The sequence below is a fragment of the Leptodactylus fuscus genome, chromosome 2, assembly GCF_031893055.1.
Source record: "Leptodactylus fuscus isolate aLepFus1 chromosome 2, aLepFus1.hap2, whole genome shotgun sequence".
Classification (NCBI taxonomy): Eukaryota; Metazoa; Chordata; class Amphibia; order Anura; family Leptodactylidae; genus Leptodactylus; species Leptodactylus fuscus.
The window spans coordinates 18,651,728-18,670,893 of record NC_134266.1 but is presented as its reverse complement, the minus strand read 5'-3'; the positions used below and the strand labels follow the sequence as shown (position 1 = coordinate 18,670,893).

Below are 19,166 nucleotides of genomic sequence, written 5' to 3'. Positions count from 1 at the left end.
TTTGTATGGATCCCTAAATTCACACTTAGATTTTGCTTTTTTTGCTTTTTTTTTTGCTCCTGGTGTTTCAAGGCACACAACACATTTCCTTTTTTTTTTTTTTTTTTTTTTTTTTTTTTTTTTTTAATAGTAATCAATTAAAAAAATTCCTTAAAAAAAGTCTTACCAAGGTCATACTGTGTTAAAAAAAAAAAGACAAAAATTTTTAAAGAATTGTTATTAGAGATGAGCGAGTAGTATTCAATTGAGTAGGCATTTGATAGAATACTACGGTATTCGAAATATTCGTGCTTGATCGAGTACTACTCGTTATTTGCAGTAAATATTCGATTGAGAACCAACTTTGATTGGCCGAATGCTATACAGTGTATAGCACTCGGCCAATCAACACTGGTCAATGCATTCCTATGAGAAAAAGTCAGCTCCCGTATAACCACAAGCTGCCAGCTCTCCTGACTAGCAAAGAAGAGCCTGCTGCAGAACCAATGTTGATTGGCTGAATGCTATATACTGTATAGCATTTGGCCAATCAATGCTGGTCTGCAGGACGAGTAAGTTCACATTAGCACTTGCCTCCCGTCCGGAAGGAGTCCGCAGGAGGACCCCCGCCGAACGGAATATCAGCGTAACTGCAAGCACTGTGCAGTTAAAGCGCACGTACCCGTTATAGTCTATGGGGTCCATGTGCTATAACTGCACAGCGCTCCTCCTAAACACTCTCCTCCTGCTACTCGTGGACTTGGTGACTCTTCTTTAGTCGAATAGTGGATTCCCCTGAAACAAGCATTTTTTCCCATAGACTATAATGGGATTCGATATTCGATCGAGTAGTCGAATATTGAGGCTCTACTCGAAACGAATCTCGAATATTTCACTACTCGCTCATCTCTAACCATTATCAGTTTCGGAGTTTTTTTCCCTTTTTTTTTTTGTTAAAAAAATAATTAAAAAAGAAAAAAAAAAAAAAAGAAGCTAAAAATCATCAATTGTGCGAAAGATTGTGGAAAGCACTGGGGTCTTCAGAGTGAAGGTAATGGAGACCCTGACAGTATAGCGCCCCCATCTGGTTGATATTTGACTCTGTGCATTGCCATTGGCTCTTCCGTATACCCCATAACATCTCTACCAAGTCATTATATTGTGTCTGCAAATTGAACTTCAAGGACAAGTTGATGACAGTCAGTGTGTGTACAGACAGTCTCGCCTGAGGTCGGTGTCTTCTGCATTTTTAACCATTTTTGCAATTGAAGACTGTCCCTTCCCCCTCCCCCCTTCCCACATGTAATGTAAAACTAGCCCGAGGGTCAGACGGTTCATTTTTAGAAGATTGTTAGGTTCGATATCTTAGTTATGGTGAAGTGGCCACAAATATTAATTTTAGGATCCCAGCGATCAACCAGGGCTGTGTAGTTGTAGTCGCAGTCAGGGCAACTTTTGGGTAGAGTCAGAGTCAGAACATAGCTAATGTATTAATTATTTTCTATTACGTTATGCAATTATCGATATGGTAGAAGTAATTACATGTACTCGTATAGTTTGCTACATATTTGCTTTCATAAGATTCGGTCACTAGATTTTTTTTTTACTACTTCTGTCTGACCATGGCTGTCAGCTATTTATGAAGGAGGTGGAGCTGGAGTTGCGGTCAGACTGTGGAGACGTAGAGGAGTTGGCTACAGTGACGGTCGACAAGGCGGCTACAGTGACAGTCAATAAAACAGCTACCCTCAAATCAGAAGGTTGGCAAAGTTTAAACTTAAAGGGGTTTTCGGGGACTATGATATTGACGGCTGTGACCTCTTCACTACTTATATAGCATGTTCATGGCTGTACTTGTTATTGCAGCTCAGCCCCATTTTTTTGAATGGGGCTGAGCTGCAGCATAGCCATGTGACCAAAAGATGTGATGGCAGTATTATAATATTATAGTCCTGTGCTCGCTTCGGCAACACATATACTAAAATTGGACCGATACAGAGAAAATTAGCATGGCCCCTGCGCAACGATAACACGCAAATTGGTGAAGCGTTCCATATTTTTATTTAAAAAAAATAAAAAATCCTGGATAACCGCTTTATTGAGTGTTCAGTAGACTTCTTGGTGGTGTAGTCCACTTTGGATTATCTCTTATGGATAGAAGGGTTCCCTAATGATAAAATGGGTGTCCCTCTGCAGAGATTCCAGCAATCGTATACCACCACTGGTGTAACTACGTGTTGCAGCGATCGCACCTGCGACGAGGTCTGGAAAAGGCCCACAGGTCACCCTCCGCACCCTTTTATCATCATGGCCCATGAGCCTTTAGTTACACCCCTGCATGTAACCTGTGGAGGAACTGGCAGCAACTGTTGAATCCTACAACAGCGCCTCCAGAGGCAACATGAGGCATTACGTAGTTCTTTTTGACGTCATAAGGCTGGTTGTGTTACACATGGACTTGTTGGGTCCTCCAGAGTGTAAGATGTGCTTTATAGCCACTAGATAGGGATCAGGAACCGGGGACCCCCTTTATTATCTCAACATTACCTAAGAGCATGTTGGGGAAACAGACCATTCCTTTAAGAATATGTTTTCTCTATGGGGAGTCTATCTTTGGCTTGGATAAGCGGCTCCACCGTCACATGTGTGGCGTATTGTAGTAAGTACTAGTGACTTTCACCATTGGGTACTCGCGCTTTTCACCATATCATCAAGACGTCTCGTGTCATATTGTATAGTGAACGTCATGTCGCCACACAACAGTCTGAGAGGTGTGACCAAGGCTCTGTGCTGCATGACAACACTGTGGGTCGCGTCCAATGCCGGAGGGAAATAGCTGAGCGTATGACTCAGTCGCCATTAATCCGTGCCGTGTCAATAATGAGAATCTTTAACCTTTAATATGCCAAGAGGTATTAGCGCTATATAAATCATAATCGTAATGAATAATCTACAACGTGGCGGGCCGCAGGGTCAGGGAAGGGTTAAACTCTGCAGGCCGGGATGTTAGCGTGTGCTCACTTTACACTAGCATTCCTGGCACAGACAGTTGGCATGGAAGGTGACCCGGCCAGCCCTTGTTACTATGATCCTCTGCATACCCGTATGGCAGGACGCTTGTATGGAAATATGCAATACGGAAATTCGGGGACCATATGGAATTTGGCTTCTTATATCGCTTCATATGGTTTCCATTGAATTTATTTTCTAATCCCTCATCTTTCAGATATTTCGGGGCTGAATTTTTTTTTTTTTAGAATCGTTGCCACAAAGTTAAAGGGTTTTCAAGATTTACAAACAAAAGTGCCACATCCGTCTATTGGCTGTGTCTGTGTTGTAAAATGGGCCCATTGATGAGGATTTCGACTGAACTGTAATACCACAGACAACCTGTAGACAAGGATGGCGCTCTTTTTACCTCTAACTTTAAATGAGTATTCTCTTCTCTGCTCCTTGTCGCTAAGGTGAGAATTCATAGCATATTTTCTGATCTACCCCTCCCGATTTGGGCGATTTTACTTGTTTATGTTGATAGTGGGGACTGTTTGTATGAATGATCCCACCACCAAATAATGCAGCCAATTTTTTTTTTTTTTTAAATCTAACGTGTATGGCTAGCTTTGGTTTTCATGACAATCTTCCTGGTGTCGAGGGCTGCCTGATGGACCTGTGACATGTTTCTAGAGTGTCCAAATCTAGAGACAGTCTCACATGTGCCTGCCTCCAGGATCTGTCGCCGAGTACAAAATGCTGTGCCATACATCATTTGATTCTTGCAATTCCCCTGATCAGTTTGGTGTTTTTCTTTTTCAAATCGGCCCACCCGTTCAAAAGATATGGCCCCTGGAAGATTATATGTGATCTAGCCCTGATTCTCAATGTGGGCGGGAACCTGTCTCAGGGATGTAAAATAGGTACCCGCCCAACTTGAGAATCAGAGGTAGCCTACATATAATCTTCCAGGGGCTGTATCTTTTGAACGGGTGGATTGATTTTAAAAAGAAAAACATCAAATTAATCAGGAGGACGGTGAGAATCAATTGACGCATGGTATTCAGCAATTTGTACTTGGTGACAGATCCCCTTTAAGTGATAGGATCTTTTTCCTCAGAACTTGTGGAAGGATCGATCCCTGGTTGACCACTTTTGTGACCTTCTTACAAATGGCTGATGGGAAAATCACCCTTTTAGTTGAAATGGGTACAGTATGTAGCATTGTTACCTCGCTTCGCATGGACAGGTGTGGCGCTGTTTTTGGAAAAAAGCAGCTGTGTTTTTCCAATTCTGGAAATCCCTTTAAGGATGACCTAAGTTAAATTTCCAATTTTGGTCTGTGTTGAAGCTAACTTTTTGTTTTTGTGAATGTCGGCTTGTCTGGAACCAAATTCCACCTGTTCCTGTGCCGTGAAATATGTTATTTTTTTGGCGAGGCCGTGTTGTTTACATACCAGTCGTAGCGAGGTCTCGCGTCCCAAGAACCCGTAATTGACCTTCTCTAATCCATTTCTCGCACAAACAGAAGGAACTAGTGTGGAATACATTGCAGCTGTTCACAAGTAGGGTTCATCCGAGGGTGGGATGACTTAATATATACAAGCCCAGCGCCGCTCCCGTCCACTTGTCTAATTCATGGTTTCGGCTGGTTTATGTCTTCACACCTGAGTTTACGGCCGCAGTGAAACCGTCCTATGGTAATATTTACAGACCACTTTATAACAATCCCGTGTATAGTAAGAAGTTCAGGAAGGATTTTACAAACAATAAGGCTTTTATCTTTTTTGGAGGCCCAAGGAACCTCATTCCAACACTGAGCAGAGTGACCGTAGAGCAAAGTAACCAACGAAATAGCCCAGACCCATGTTGTCACCCTCCGTAGGACCTCAGTATATACTGTAGAAGTGGAGTTATAGGACACCATGATATACATTTGGATGACCTCATTTGCCTGGCTGAGACTCGAGCGCTGTCACTCGACTGTCGGTTTCCATAGACATTTTTTGAGTTGCGTCCAGAACTTGACTACAACTTTTATGTAATTGAGACCTGTCAGCTGCAATTTGCATCGCGTGACTCCATGTAGATGTTCAGGACGAGAATGCGGAAGTGTCAAAAGACTATCTACTAAAGCTTCCCAAATGTCTCCATGTGCTTCCAACTTCCTATACTCAATAGCAGAAGGAAGAGCAGCTCTGGGGCTCATAGATAGGTTACTGTCACCAGACCCAGCATATCACCCCAGCACTGCAGATAGATAGGTTAGTGTCACCAGAACCAGCATATCACTCCAGCCCTGCAGATAGATAGGTTAGTGTCACCAGAACCAGCATATCACCCCAGCCCTGCAGATAGATAGGTTAGTGTCACCAGAACCAGCATATCACCCCAGCCCTGCAGATAGATAGGTTACTGTCACCAGACCCAGCATATCACCCCAGCCCTGCAGATAGATAGGTTACTGTCACCAGACCCAGCATATCACCCCAGCCCTGCAGATAGATAGGTTAGTGTCATCAGAACCAGCATATCACCCCAGCCCTGCAGATAGATAGGTTAGTGTCACCAGAACCAGCATATCACCCCAGCCCTGCAGATAGATAGGTTAGTGTCACCAGAACCAGCATATCACCCCAGCCCTGCAGATAGATAGGTTAGTGTCACCAGAACCAGCATATCATCCCAGCCCTGCAGATAGATAGGTTAGTGTCACCAGAACCAGCATATCACCCCAGTCCTGCAGATAGATAGGTTAGTGTCACCAGAACCAGCATATCACCCCAGCCCTGCAGATAGATAGGTTACTGTCACCAGAACCAGCATATCACCCCAGCCCTGCAGATAGATAGGTTACTGTCACCAGAACCAGCATATCACCCCAGCCCTGCAGATAGATAGGTTACTGTCACCAGACCCAGCATATCACCCCAGTCCTGCAGATAGATAGGTTAGTGTCACCAGAACCAGCATATCACCCCAGCCCTGCAGATAGATAGGTTAGTGTCACCAGAACCAGCATATCACCCAGCCCTGCAGATAGATAGGTTAGTGTCACCAGAACCAGCATATCACCCCAGTCCTGCAGATAGATAGGTTACTGTCACCAGAACCAGCATATCACCCCAGCCCTGCAGATAGATAGGTTAGTGTCACCAGACCCAGCATATCACCCCAGCCCTACAGATAGATAGGTTAGTGTCACCAGACCCAGCATATCACCCCAGCCCTGCAGATAGATAGGTTAGTGTCACCAGAACCAGCATATCACCCCAGCCCTGCAGATAGATAGGTTAGGTTCACCTGAATCAAACAGTGTTGTCCCCTGAATCGCTGTTTCCATTGCCAAAATATTGCTGTTTTTGTTGATATGCAAATTAGCTCATTGTAACGAGGACATTGGCATTGTTCCAAATAGACATCCTTGCTCCAAAGAGCTCATTTATATATTGACAAAGATAACCTATCTACCTGTAGAGAACAGGAACAGTCATGAGTGCGTGTGGAATTTTTGTTGATCTTGGCATATGGCATTACCGTGTCTAATTCTTAAGGATTTTGGGCACAACTAAATTGGTGGCCTGTATTCTAGTGACTACCACCAGCTATTGGTACTTGGTCAGCCAGATAAGGAAATGTCCCACCAGCATCAGCCGCTATTAAACCATCTCAGGACCCGTTGTGTGTGAATAAGTATTGACACCTGGGTTTACATGGCCATGACTTCACCAGGGGTGGAGTTTGGGATTTTGCACTCAGAACGAATTTTGGGTTAAATTGGAGTCAAAGACAAGTTTCCAACTTGATTATTTTAAGTCACATTATCTAATTATGGACATTATATATATACTTTCCGGCTACTTCTGTCAATTTCTGGCTTTTTTTGTGAATTGGAGGATTTTACTCTTTCTATCTGTTTGTGGCTGCCATTTATGTCGATGGTTTGGCCTACTGACTCCGCCGCTCTGGTCTCTACCTCATTATCACAGCGGCCTGGACTAAAAAAAAAAGTGGTCATGGACATCTTATAGTGCCACCTAGTAGTTAGATTTTCCTAAATATTGTATTATTAAGCCCAAAAATTGGGAGCGATGTGAACAGCAGTAAATCCATGCAAACGCACAGAGAACATACAAACTCCTTGCAGATGTTGTTCCTGGCAGGATTCGAACCCAGGTCTCCAGTGCTGCAAGTGAAGTGCAGTATAAGATTATCACAGATTGCATCTGAAAATCGGCAGAGGACTTCCTCCATCATTTTTAGAGATGAGCGAGTAGTGTCTGATCGAGTAGGTGTTCGATCGAATACTATGGTATTCGAAATACTCGTACTCGATCGAACAGTGTTAGCTGTTCGAAGTTTAAGGTTCGATGCAGAACCAGCGTTGATTGGCAGAATGCTATACATTGCTAATCAACGCTCTTCTCTTACCTTTAGAAGTCTTCTCCGTGCAGCGTCCCCGCAACGTCTTCCGGCTGGAATTCACTCTGCCTAGGCATCCAGCCTAGGCAGAGCCGACTGCGCATGCGCGGGCATGCCCTCGCATGCGCAGTCGGCTCTGCTCAGGTGTCGGGCCGGGCAGAGCCGACCGCGCATGCGCAGTCGGCTCTGCCTAGGCCCCGATGCCTAGGCAGAGTGAATTCCAGCCGGAAGACGCCGCGGGGGTGCTGCGCCGGGAGAAGACTTCATGGAGAATCCAGCCCGACCGTCACTCGTGGACTTGGTAAGTATAATTTTATCGAATTTTGCGTACCCCTGAAACAAGCATTTTCCCCCATAGACTATAATGGGGTTCGAAATCCGTTTGAACAGTCGAACAGTGAGCGGCTGTTCGAATTGGATTTTGAACCTCGGACATTTTAGTGTTCGCTCATCTCTAATCGTTTTCCGTTTTAAAACGATGGACCCCTTTATAGTCAATAGGGTTCGTCGGAGTCTGTATGCATCCTCTTTGCAGTCCAAAGATGGAACGGGACTCCGGTTAGGTAGTATGAACCTAGCGTAATTCTCCCTGCGGTTTTACACATTTGTGGCTCACACTGGTATTAGTGAGGGCCACCCGGAGCTGTTGGGGTCTGTACACATGTAGTTTGCGGTCAGCATTTCCCTGGCTGCAGTAACCTGGAGTTCTGTTAAATTGCAGACGCCTGCAGCTGCTATGAATATAAGGTCACCTTGACAAATTTTCATTGTAGCTCAGATATATGCTGCTCCTTGCAAGAGGGAGAGCCTGTTACATTCAATTATTGGTTTACGCTTCCCGGCCTCTCGTGCTGAATGAACGCCGCAGTCCGCAATGGACAGAATTACTGCAAATGGACGTAGAAATCAGAGCGGTTAATGAAAACCCTGTCGGCGAAATGTAGACTGTTTGCAGAAAGCCGAGATTGCCTTGATAATTGTTCTGTATGGAGAGGTGTTATGATTTCGACTCCCCACTGGATGCTAATAAGTGGACTAGAGCTGAGACGGGGGCAGATTTTAGCAAAAATAAATGTTTTTAGCATGCTGTCTATTATTTTATAATTAATAATCTGCATCGCTATTAGAAGTTGGAATATTACTAATATTAAAATTATTATTATTAAAATTATTAATATTTTATTAGATCTTATTTTATGTCTATTCACAAGACTGACCGTGTGCTGTCGGATAACTGTGATAAAATAAAGCGTGCTTTTTTTTTTCTCAAAATCGGATTATTTGTGTTGTCCGCAATTAACATGGACATTACATATTCTCTAAAAGCAGACATGTGAATGAGACCGATGCTAAGATCACATTAGTGTCAGTTCTCTGCTGTTCTGGAGCGCTTTCATACAGAGTCCGATGGACGCCATTGACTATAATGGGGTTTATCAGATGTCCGTTGTTTGAAAGTGGTGGCTATAAAAAAAACCGTGTGCAGGACTTTGCCTATTTCAGGCAGACTCTGCGATGTAGACCTCTTTCTATAGACTTAGACTTCTGTTTATAGACTTAGACCTCTATCAGCAGACGTAGAAATGTAATAGTAGACGTAGTCCTCTATCAGTAGATGTAGACCTCATTCGGTAGGCGTGGACCTCGATGGGTAGGCATGGACCTCGATGGGTAGGCGTGGACCTCGATGGGTAGACGTGGACCTCGATGGGTAGGCGTGGACCTCGATCGGTAGGCGTGGATCTGGATCGGTAGGCGTGGACCTGGATCAGTAGACGGAGACCTCGCTCAGTAGATGGAGACCTCGCTCAGTACAGTTATTTGAAATGAAGGCAATTATTTTATAACCCCTCCCTAGGTAAATAGTAAATCTGGCTTGAGATTGCTACTGTCAGGGTGGTCTCAATGGGACCATTTAAGTATATTGGATGGATTCCAAATTACGTCAAACCTCGAGGTTCGCAATGATGCAATCAACACAGAAACAAGATGAATCTGAGCTAAAGCATAAAGTTTATTGAACAAATCATCTCTTCTTATACCCAAAGATGTGGGCGTACATACAGGGTGTATTATAGAGTAATCATTTACTCGGTAGGAGTGTATGGTTGTGTCATTGAGTAATCATTAACCGTTAGGATTCAGCAATTTCTATACATGCGTATTACAAGAATATCCCACCCCTAATCATGAATATTCTAACTGTTCTGACATCTGATGATGAGGGTAACTCAGTGCGCATTACGTAGTGTATGTTTTAGTCACTTTACCGCGTGGCATAACAAAGTCTATTTTGACATGGGTTTTTCCATTAGTATCATCTTAAGCTATTTTAATAACCATCTTATCACTTTATTCCAGCCACTTTATTACTCTGTTTATTATGTGGTGCGGCATTATGTCTGCAAATATTCTGATTAATATGGAATATGGGTCAAACTGACCTGGAGAGACAGAATGTATACACATATAGGGAATATATATGAACGTATTGATTTCCCTATCACTACAAAGATATGTGCCCTTCTATTTACTTGTACAGGTTGACAGTCCCATTTTGTAGAAGATTCCACCTAACATAAGATGAGTACAAATTGTCTAGATGCCCCAATGGACACCAGTATTCTGTGTAGGAAACCTATCAACATAGTGTAGTGCCCCCTGTAGGGAAAATTCTGCATTACAAGTTATTTATTGAAATCACTGAACCACCAATGTACTGCTTGGGATAACTTTCCATGTGTTCCCGGCCTTAGCAGGCTGTTGACACCTGAGTGACTTCTTTGATGCTCGGACCCGTCAGCTGGGGGCACGGTTGATATTCAGGCAGTTATTGGTTTGCGGTTATTTTTTCATCTGCCATCTCGTGCCTTCATGTCATGGCCTGGAAATCCTAAGGCTTTATGTGAGGTTTCCTTATAAATAGGATCTTGTGTCCCTATAATTTATTCATGGACTGGAGGGCTTTTTCTCTTCTTGATGCCAGACAGTACGCCAGCCCGGTTGATCTATGGCTTTTGTTAATGACTGTGTAATGATTTGCATCTTGGCTCATAGTGAAGATATCTGCCATAGTCCAAGGACGTATAGAAACTTCTGCATAAAACTTTTATCTCAGTCCTCGCTTTTCATGTCAGTAGGTTTCACATCTTGAGCATTTGGGTTTGTTCGTAGCTTTATAGGTTTTCACAGCGCAGACATGTTGGGAGCAGCTTTGCTATGGCGCACATTTCTTTTTATAAACTTGCAGGTGTAGGTTGGATTCCTAGAATTGCTTCAGTCAGATCACAAGATAACACCAGATGTAACCGCGCGCCTGCACTACATGTGTTTAGTTTATTCACTCCTGGACCTAAACAAGTTTTATTGGTTTTATCGAGCACATGAGACTCCATTATATTTACTGCTAAAATGCAACGTCTTGCCTTGGTTTCTTAGATCTTCTTTCCTCTCTTTCACTTTCTTATCCTTATCTTCCTGTTCTGTACCTTCCCTCTTTATCCATTGTTGTCTTTCTTCCCTTTGTATTCATGTCCTGGTTTACTTCTGCTCACATTTCCCTCCCCGTCTGCTCCATTTCCTCTGCCTTTCATCTTTCTTCTTTAGTCTCCTTTTCTCTTCTCCTATATTCCCTCAACTTTCTCTTTCCATCCATATTCTCTTCTTTCTCGCTAGATCTACTACCCCTTCAGTTCCCCTCAATTTTATCTTCTCCCCTAAAATTTAATTCCAGTTACTTTTCCCTTTCTCTTAATGTTCTTTCCCCTGTTACTTATCTTTTCTCCTTTTCTACCCTCTTCCCCGTTCCTTGTCTCCTTTCCCGTTCTTTGTCTATCCTTCCCCATCCCGTGTCTCGCCTTCCCCATCCCGTGTCTCGCCTTCCCCATCCCGTGTCTCGCCTTCCCCATCCCGTGTCTCGCCTTCCCCATCCCGTGTCTCGCCTTCCCCATCCCTTGTCTCGCCTTCCCCATCCCTTGTCTCGCCTTCCCCATCCCTTGTCTCGCCTTCCCCATCCCTTGTCTCGCCTTCCCCATCCCTTGTCTCGCCTTCCCCATCCCTTGTCTCGCCTTCCCCATCCCTTGTCTCCCCTGCCCTATTCCTTGTCTCCCCTTTTTCTCTTTCCTTGTCTTCCCCTCCCTGCTCTTTCCTATTCTCCTCTTTCGGTCCCACTCTATATCTCCCCTTACATACACTTTCTGTATCTCCATCTCCCTTCCCCTAGTCTTCTCTTCCCTTCCCTCTTTTCTCTTGGTCACATCTGTGTTCGGGTCATTCCATTCCTCTCTCCACATGAAAAATGTAGAGAGAAAAGTCCTGCAAGCAGCACTTTTCTCTCTGCATTTTTCGTGCGGAAACCACACGGACCCTGTTATAGTCTATGGTGTCGGCAGGTTTCCTAAGGTAACCGCTTTTTTATGTTGATTAGGTTTTTGTTTGAGGGGTCCCCAAGTGGACTCCTGAATGGAATACCATGTGCAGATGTGAGCCAGGCCTAAGACTCCCCTTGCACTTTCTTCTAGTTCTCCCATCTCCTCTCGGCCATCCTCTTGGTGTCCCTTCCTCTTCTCTGCAGTCTCCCCTTGGCCGTCCTCTTGGTGTCCCTTCCTCTTCTCTGTAGTCTCCCCTTGGCCATCCTCTTGGTCTGCCTTCCTCTTCTCTGTAGTTTCCCCTTGGCCATCCTCTTGGTCTCCCTTCCTCTTTTCTGTAGTCTCCCCTTGGCCATCCTCTTGGTCTCCCTTCCTCTTCTCTGTAGTCTCCCTTTGGCCATCCTCTTGGTGTCCCTTCCTCTTCTCTGTAGCCTCCCCTTGGCCATCCTCTTGGTCTGCCTTCCTCTTCTCTGTAGTTTCCCCTTGGCCATCCTCTTGGTCTCCCTTCCTCTTCTCTGTAGTATCCTCTTGGTCTGCCTTCCTCTTCTCTGTAGTTTCCCCTTGGCCATCCTCTTGGTCTCCCTTCCTCTTCTCTGTAGTATCCTCTTGGTCTCCCTTCCTCTTCTCTGTAGTCTCCCCTTGGCCATCCTCTTGGTCTCCCTTCCTCTTCTCTGTAGTCTCCCCTTGGCCATCCTCTTGGTCTCCCTTCCTCTTCTCTGTAGTATCCTCTTGGTCTCCCTTCCTCTTCTCTGTAGTCTCCCCTTGGCCATCCTCTTGGTCTCACTTCCTCTTCTTTGTAGTCTCCCCTTGGCCATCCTCTTAGTCTCCCTTCCTCTTCTCTGTAGTCTCCCCTTGGCCATCCTCTTGGTCTCCCTTCCTCTTCTCTGTAGTATCCTTTTGGTCTCCCTTCCTCTTCTCTGTAGTATCCTTTTGGTCTCCCTTCCTCTTCTTTGTAGTCTCCCCTTGGCCATCCTCTTAGTCTCCCTTCCTCTTCTTTGTAGTCTCCCCTTGGCCATCCTCTTGGTCTCCCTTCCTCTTCTCTGTAGTCTCCCCTTGGCCATCCTCTTGGTCTCCCTTCCTCTTCTCTGTAGTATCCTCTTGGTCTCCCTTCCTCTTCTCTGTAGTCTCCCCTTGGCCATCCTCTTGGTCTCCCTTCCTCTTCTCTGTAGTCTCCCCTTGGCCATCCTCTTGGTCTCTCCTTGGCCATCCTCTTGGTCTCCCTTCCTCTTCTCTGTAGTCTCCCCTTGGCCATCCTCTTGGTCTCCCTTCCTCTTCTCTGTAGTCTCCGCTTGGCCATCCTCTTGGTCTCTCCTTGGCCATCCTCTTGGTCTCACTTCCTCTTCTCTGTAGTCTCCTCTTGGCCATCCTCTTGGTCTCCCTTCCTCTTCTCTGTAGTCTCCTCTTGGCCGTCCTTTTGGTCTGCCTTCCTCTTCTGTGTAGTCTCCCCTTGGCCATCCTCTTGGTCTGCCTTCCTCTTCTCTGTAGTCTCCCCTTGGTCATCCTCTTGGTCTCCCTTCCTCTACTCTGTAGTCTCCCCTTGGCCATCCTCTTGGTCTCCCTTCCTCTTCTCTGTAGTCTCCCCTTGGCCATCCTCTTGGTCTCCCTTCCTCTTCTCTGTAGTCTCCCATTGGCCATCCTCTTGGTCTCCCTTCTTCTTCTCTGTAGTCTCCCCTTGGCCATCCTCTTGGTCTCCCTTCCTCTTCTCTGTAGTCTCCCCTTGGCCGTCCTCTTGGTGTCCCCTTTCTCCTCCCTTCCTGTTCTCTTCCTTCGCTTCCTCTCTTGCTGACACTGGTATAACTAGAACTCATTGATAGTTGTCAGGGTGTATATAAGATTTCCTCTTTTAGTATGTACTGTAGACTTATTCTTCTGTATGACTGGGTTGGACTGAAGAAACCTTTTCCTGAGAGGAAAGCTGAATTTATGGAGATAAAAATCCATGAGCAGAACTTGTGTAACCGGAAAATGTTATATGAAAAGAAAATAGCCGACTTGTTCCAGGGCATTAACAAAGATTTTCAGTGACCCCCGGTGACCTCATATGGTAACTTGTTATAGCGAGTAACTGCAAGACTGCTTCTAGAAGATTCCAGCACATCGCCTTTGTTATTCATACATCGCCGAGTAAGACCAAAACCATGTCTAGAAATTTTCTGCTTAATTGCAGCGTGAAGTGCGTCCTGTTCTTTATATAATGTGCGCTGCTGAAAATGTGATATACTTCATGTGGAAGCAAAATGTGTATCCAGAGCCATTGCTGTAGACCTCATGTAGAGCCGCTTATGCAGAAATTCAAGCCATTTAGGGAACGGTATATAGATCTACGTGGTCTCCTAGTCCCTCATCATTATACTAAGCACTCTGTGCAATGCCTGTCAGTATTGTATACATTACATCAATAGTTTCCTGCCTTTGTTACCTACTTGGATTGCTAAACAATAGGGTGGTGATCCTACAATGAGTTGGGAATGTCCACATGACAGCTCACGTCAATCATGGGTGATAGTACTGCAAATGCCTGAGCCACATTCTATCACCAGAACACAACATATCACCCCAGCCCTGCAGATAGATAGGTTAGTGTCACCAGAACCAGCATATCACCCCAGCCCTGCAGATAGATAGGTTACTGTCACCAGACCCAGCATATCACCTCAGTCCTGCAGATAGATAGGTTACTGTCACCAGAGCCAGCATATCACCCCAGCCCTGCAGATAGGTTACTGTCACCAGAGCCAGCATATCACCCCAGCCCTGCAGATAGATAGGTTAGTGTCACCAGAACCAGCATATCACCCCAGCCCTGCAGATAGGTTACTGTCACCAGAGCCAGCATATCACCCCAGCCCTGCAGATAGATAGGTTAGTGTCACCAGAACCAGCATATCACCCCAACCCTGCAGATAGGTTACTGTCACCAGAGCCAGCATATCACCCCAGCCCTGCAGATAGATAGGTTAGTGTCACCAGAACCAGCATATCACCCCAACCCTGCAGATAGGTTACTGTCACCAGAGCCAGCATATCACCCCAGCCCTGCAGATAGGTTACTGTCACCAGAGCCAGCATATCACCCCAGCCCTGCAGATAGATAGGTTAGTGTCACCAGAACCAGCATATCACCCCAGCCCTGCAGATAGATAGGTTAGTGTCACAAGAACCAGCATATCACCCCAGCCCTGCAGATAGATAGGTTACTGTCACCAGAGCCAGCATATCACCCCAGCCCTGCAGATAGATAGATTAGTGTCACCAGAACCAGCATATCACCCAGCCCTGCAGATAGATAGGTTAGTGTCACCAGAACCAGTATATCACCCCAGCCCTGCAGATAGATAGGTTAGTGTCACCAGAACCAGCATATCACCCCAGTCCTGCAGATAGATAGGTTAGTGTCACCAGAACCAGCATATCACCCCAGCCCTGCAGATAGATAGGTTACTGTCACCAGAGCCAGCATATCACCCCAGCCCTGCAGATAGATAGGTTAGTGTCACCAGAACCAGCATATCACCCCAGCCCTGCAGATAGATAGGTTAGTGTCACAAGAACCAGCATATCACCCCAGCCCTGCAGATAGATAGGTTACTGTCACCAGAGCCAGCATATCACCCCAGCCCTGCAGATAGATAGATTAGTGTCACCAGAACCAGCATATCACCCAGCCCTGCAGATAGATAGGTTAGTGTCACCAGAACCAGTATATCACCCCAGCCCTGCAGATAGATAGGTTAGTGTCACCAGAACCAGCATATCACCCCAGTCCTGCAGATAGATAGGTTAGTGTCACCAGAACCAGCATATCACCCCAGCCCTGCAGATAGATAGGTTACTGTCACCAGAGCCAGCATATCACCCCAGCCCTGCAGATAGATAGGTTACTGTCACCAGAGCCAGCATATCACCCCAGCCCTGCAGATAGATAGGTTAGGGCCACCTGAATCAAACAGTGTTTTTTTTCCCCTTGTGAATTTCTGCATCCATTGCTTAGATGTTGTTTTTGTGAATATACAAACAAGCTTTTTGGTGCAATGAGGGTGTTGCTATTATTTCAAAGAGGTAAGAGACAACACCCTATTGCATATTGACAAAAACATAGATATCTTGGCCATCCAAGCTTTGACTGTAAGACCTTCCTCATCATCTGAATCTCCTCAATGAGAACCATTTTCCACTTTCTCTAAAGTTTCTTTGGATGTGAATGGAGAATAAAAAACACCATAGAGCGCAAAATCCATAGAAACAGAACATAGAAAAGTATTTTCATCCAGATTTGAAATGTGCCTGTTCAAAAAAAAAAAGTTTTTTCCTTAAAATCATGTTTTTCCATTTGCTTCTTGATGCTTCTGCTAAGAAGCTGAGGCTCAGGAATAAGAACTTTCCATTAGAACAATGAAGCGTTTAGTTTGTTCTTGGGCATTTGATTTGCAATTGTATTTTCAGTCAGGCCCCATTATATCTTAATGTGCTCGATGCCGGCCACCGCGCGGAGCGATTTGTCACCAGCCACATTAATAGCTGCTGTGTCATCATTATGGAATTCTGGCTGTGGAGATCATTACTATTTCTAGAGAAAAACTCCAAAATGGATTTTTATTTTTCTCCTCTTTTCTTGGAAATGGTGAGTCTGTTCATTTACATCTGCATGGTTAGAAGCGTCATCTGTTTTAAAGGGACACCGGACCGCATTTGTTGTGCAGCTGTAGGTCATTTCGCATTAAGCGGATGTGTGGTGTCCGTAATAGTCGTGGCCTATATGTAGATGTTATTGGTCAGTGGAAAAGGAGCGGAGACCTGCTCGGTCTTGGTCTGGTTTGTAGACCTTGGAGCTCCAGTAACGGCCTTGTGCCATTAGAGACACTTATCCCATATTCACAGAGTGGAGGGAAAGTCATAGATCAGGGGTCCTCAAGCTTTTTAAACAGGGGGTCAGTTCACTGTCACTCAGACCATTGTAGGGCCAAAAAAAAAAATTGAGATTATACGCTCTCCAGTAGCTCCCCCTCACAGTATTATACGCTCCACAGCAGGCCCCCCCACATAGTATTTTATGCTCCTCAGTACACCCCCCACACAATATTATATGCTCCTCAGTACGCCCCACACACACAATATTATATGCTCCTCAGTACACCCCCCCACACAATATTATATGCTCCTCAGTACACCCCCACACAGTATTATTTGTTCCTCAGTACGCCCCCCCCCACACAATATTATATGTTCCTCAGTACACCCCCCCCCACACACACACACACTTTATTATTTGTTCCTCAGTACGCCCCCCACACACACAATATTATATGCTCCTCAGTACACCGCCACACACACACAGTATTATTTGTTCCTCAGTACGCCCCCCCACACAATATTATATGCTCCTCAGTACACCCCACACACAATATTATATGCTCCTCAGTACACCCCCCACACACACACAGTATTATTTGTTCCTCAGTACGCCCCCCCCACAATATTATATGCTCCTCAGTACACCCCCTCCCACACACACAGTATTATTTGTTCCTCAGTACGACCCCCACACACACTATATTATATGCTCCTCCGTACACCCCCCCACACACACAGTATTTGTTCCTGAGTACGCCCCACATACACACAATATTATATGCTCCTCAGGACACTCCCCCACACAGTATTATTTGTTCCTCAGTATGCCCCCACACACAATATTATATACTCCTCAGGACACTCCCCCACACAGTATTATTTGTTCCTCAGTACGCCCCCCCAACACACAATATTATATGCTCCTCAGGACACCCCCCCCCCACACACACACACAATATTATATGCTCCTCAGCATTTGCACATATAACTGAAAGCAGCAATCGTTCTCTAACAGGGCATCCTGTAACGGATTCCTCCTTAGTTAGCAATCCACACAATGGCACGCAGGCCACATGCGGTGGGCCGGAAAAATGGCTGGAGTTTGAGAATTCCTGTCATAGATCATGGGGGGGGGGCACTACTCATGGGCAGGTTTTATGTAGATTGTCAAATGTCTCTGGAATAGTGTCCTAGGGGAACACTTTTGTAAGAAGGATATGTTTTACAGAAAAGACACTCAGTATTCGTGGACAACTATTTTATTAGGGAGATTATAGACCAGGGTCAAGGACTAAGAAAACTCCCTAAGGAGAATGCCTTTGCAGGCGTATGGAGACTTACAAACCATTTTCGCTCCATGTATCCCCCAGTGGAGCGAAAATTACTTGTAAGTCTCCATACACCTGCAAAGGCACTCTCCTTAAGGAGCTTTCTTAGTCCTTGACCCTGGTCTATAGTCTCTCACCCAGCCAAACTAGTAGCCCTACGCTGTGCTGATGAGTTCCAACAGATCTATACAGCGCTGTCCACAGCTGGGAGTCTGTTCTTTTTGGAATAGAAATACTAGTTTGGCAATAATCCCGCATCATGGTATTAGGCTAGTTAAATAGTCATGCCTGATGTTTAAGTGGGCTGTCCTAGAGGTAGTGAACGGAGACATTGTTTTCCTAATTACATCCTGGAAAACAGATTTGCATATTTCCCAGAATCCCCCAGTGGAGTGAAAATGGCTTGTAAGTCTCCATACACCTGCAAAGGTATTCTCCTTAACTATTTTATTACAATTATTCACCTGTGGCCTTTTTAGGAAAAATAGTCATGTGGTGTGAAGCTGACAGGACTCCTAGGAGGTTCGGTGGGAGTCCTGATTACCCTGACCATACCCAGTGTTTCTGATACAGGACATCTATGTGGTTGGGAATACCAGGACTCTTGTATGCATCCTAGGAGTCCTGGCATAATTTACTCTGCTTTTTACTTAGAGGTCCTGCTCTAGGTTATGGCAGGGTCAGTTCAACATCATCTACTCCCTATACTGTACAGGACTATATTTACTGTAAGGTCAATGGCCAGTTTTCTCAAGGGTCCAGCCTGCATTCACCAAAACGCAGTTCAAGCCAGTGAAGACTGCCCTTATATTCTGCATCCTGACTTGCATCTTCTGATGTCCTTCCAACCCAAGCCAATGCTCCGGCTCCAACGCTCTATCGATCTCTCCTGTCATGCCGCATGCTCACGGGAAATCAGAAGAACACGACTTTTTAGAGTATAGGATTGACATGGATGTTTTGTGCTCAGTTCAATGTCCCAAGAGCGTGCAGGGATTTGAAGGAAATACAATGTTAATCCTTCCACCCCTTATGGTTTTACTTTAAAGTCAGTCTAATGGTTTTTACTTCATCAGCAGTCACAACTGATGAGTGTTGAAGGAGTGCAAGCGAAAACCATCACCGGGGAACATTGCCTTCAATAATGAAGTGGACCTTCCTTCCCGGGGGTTGCCTTGGATGAAAAACAGTAAATGGGACTAAGCTGCAATACTAGAATCCAAGACTG

General features: G+C 45.2%; 1 protein-coding gene and 1 non-coding gene across 5 annotated transcripts in view; both read left to right on the top strand.

Moving 5' to 3' along the window:
• APP (amyloid beta precursor protein) overlaps positions 1-19,166 on the top strand; it is a 217,671-nt gene that overhangs the window by 7,062 nt on the left and 191,443 nt on the right. The window lies entirely within an intron of this gene.
• LOC142196347 (U6 spliceosomal RNA) lies at positions 1,934-2,040 on the top strand. Its single transcript, XR_012715191.1, has one exon. It is a non-coding gene; the product is annotated as a U6 spliceosomal RNA (small nuclear RNA).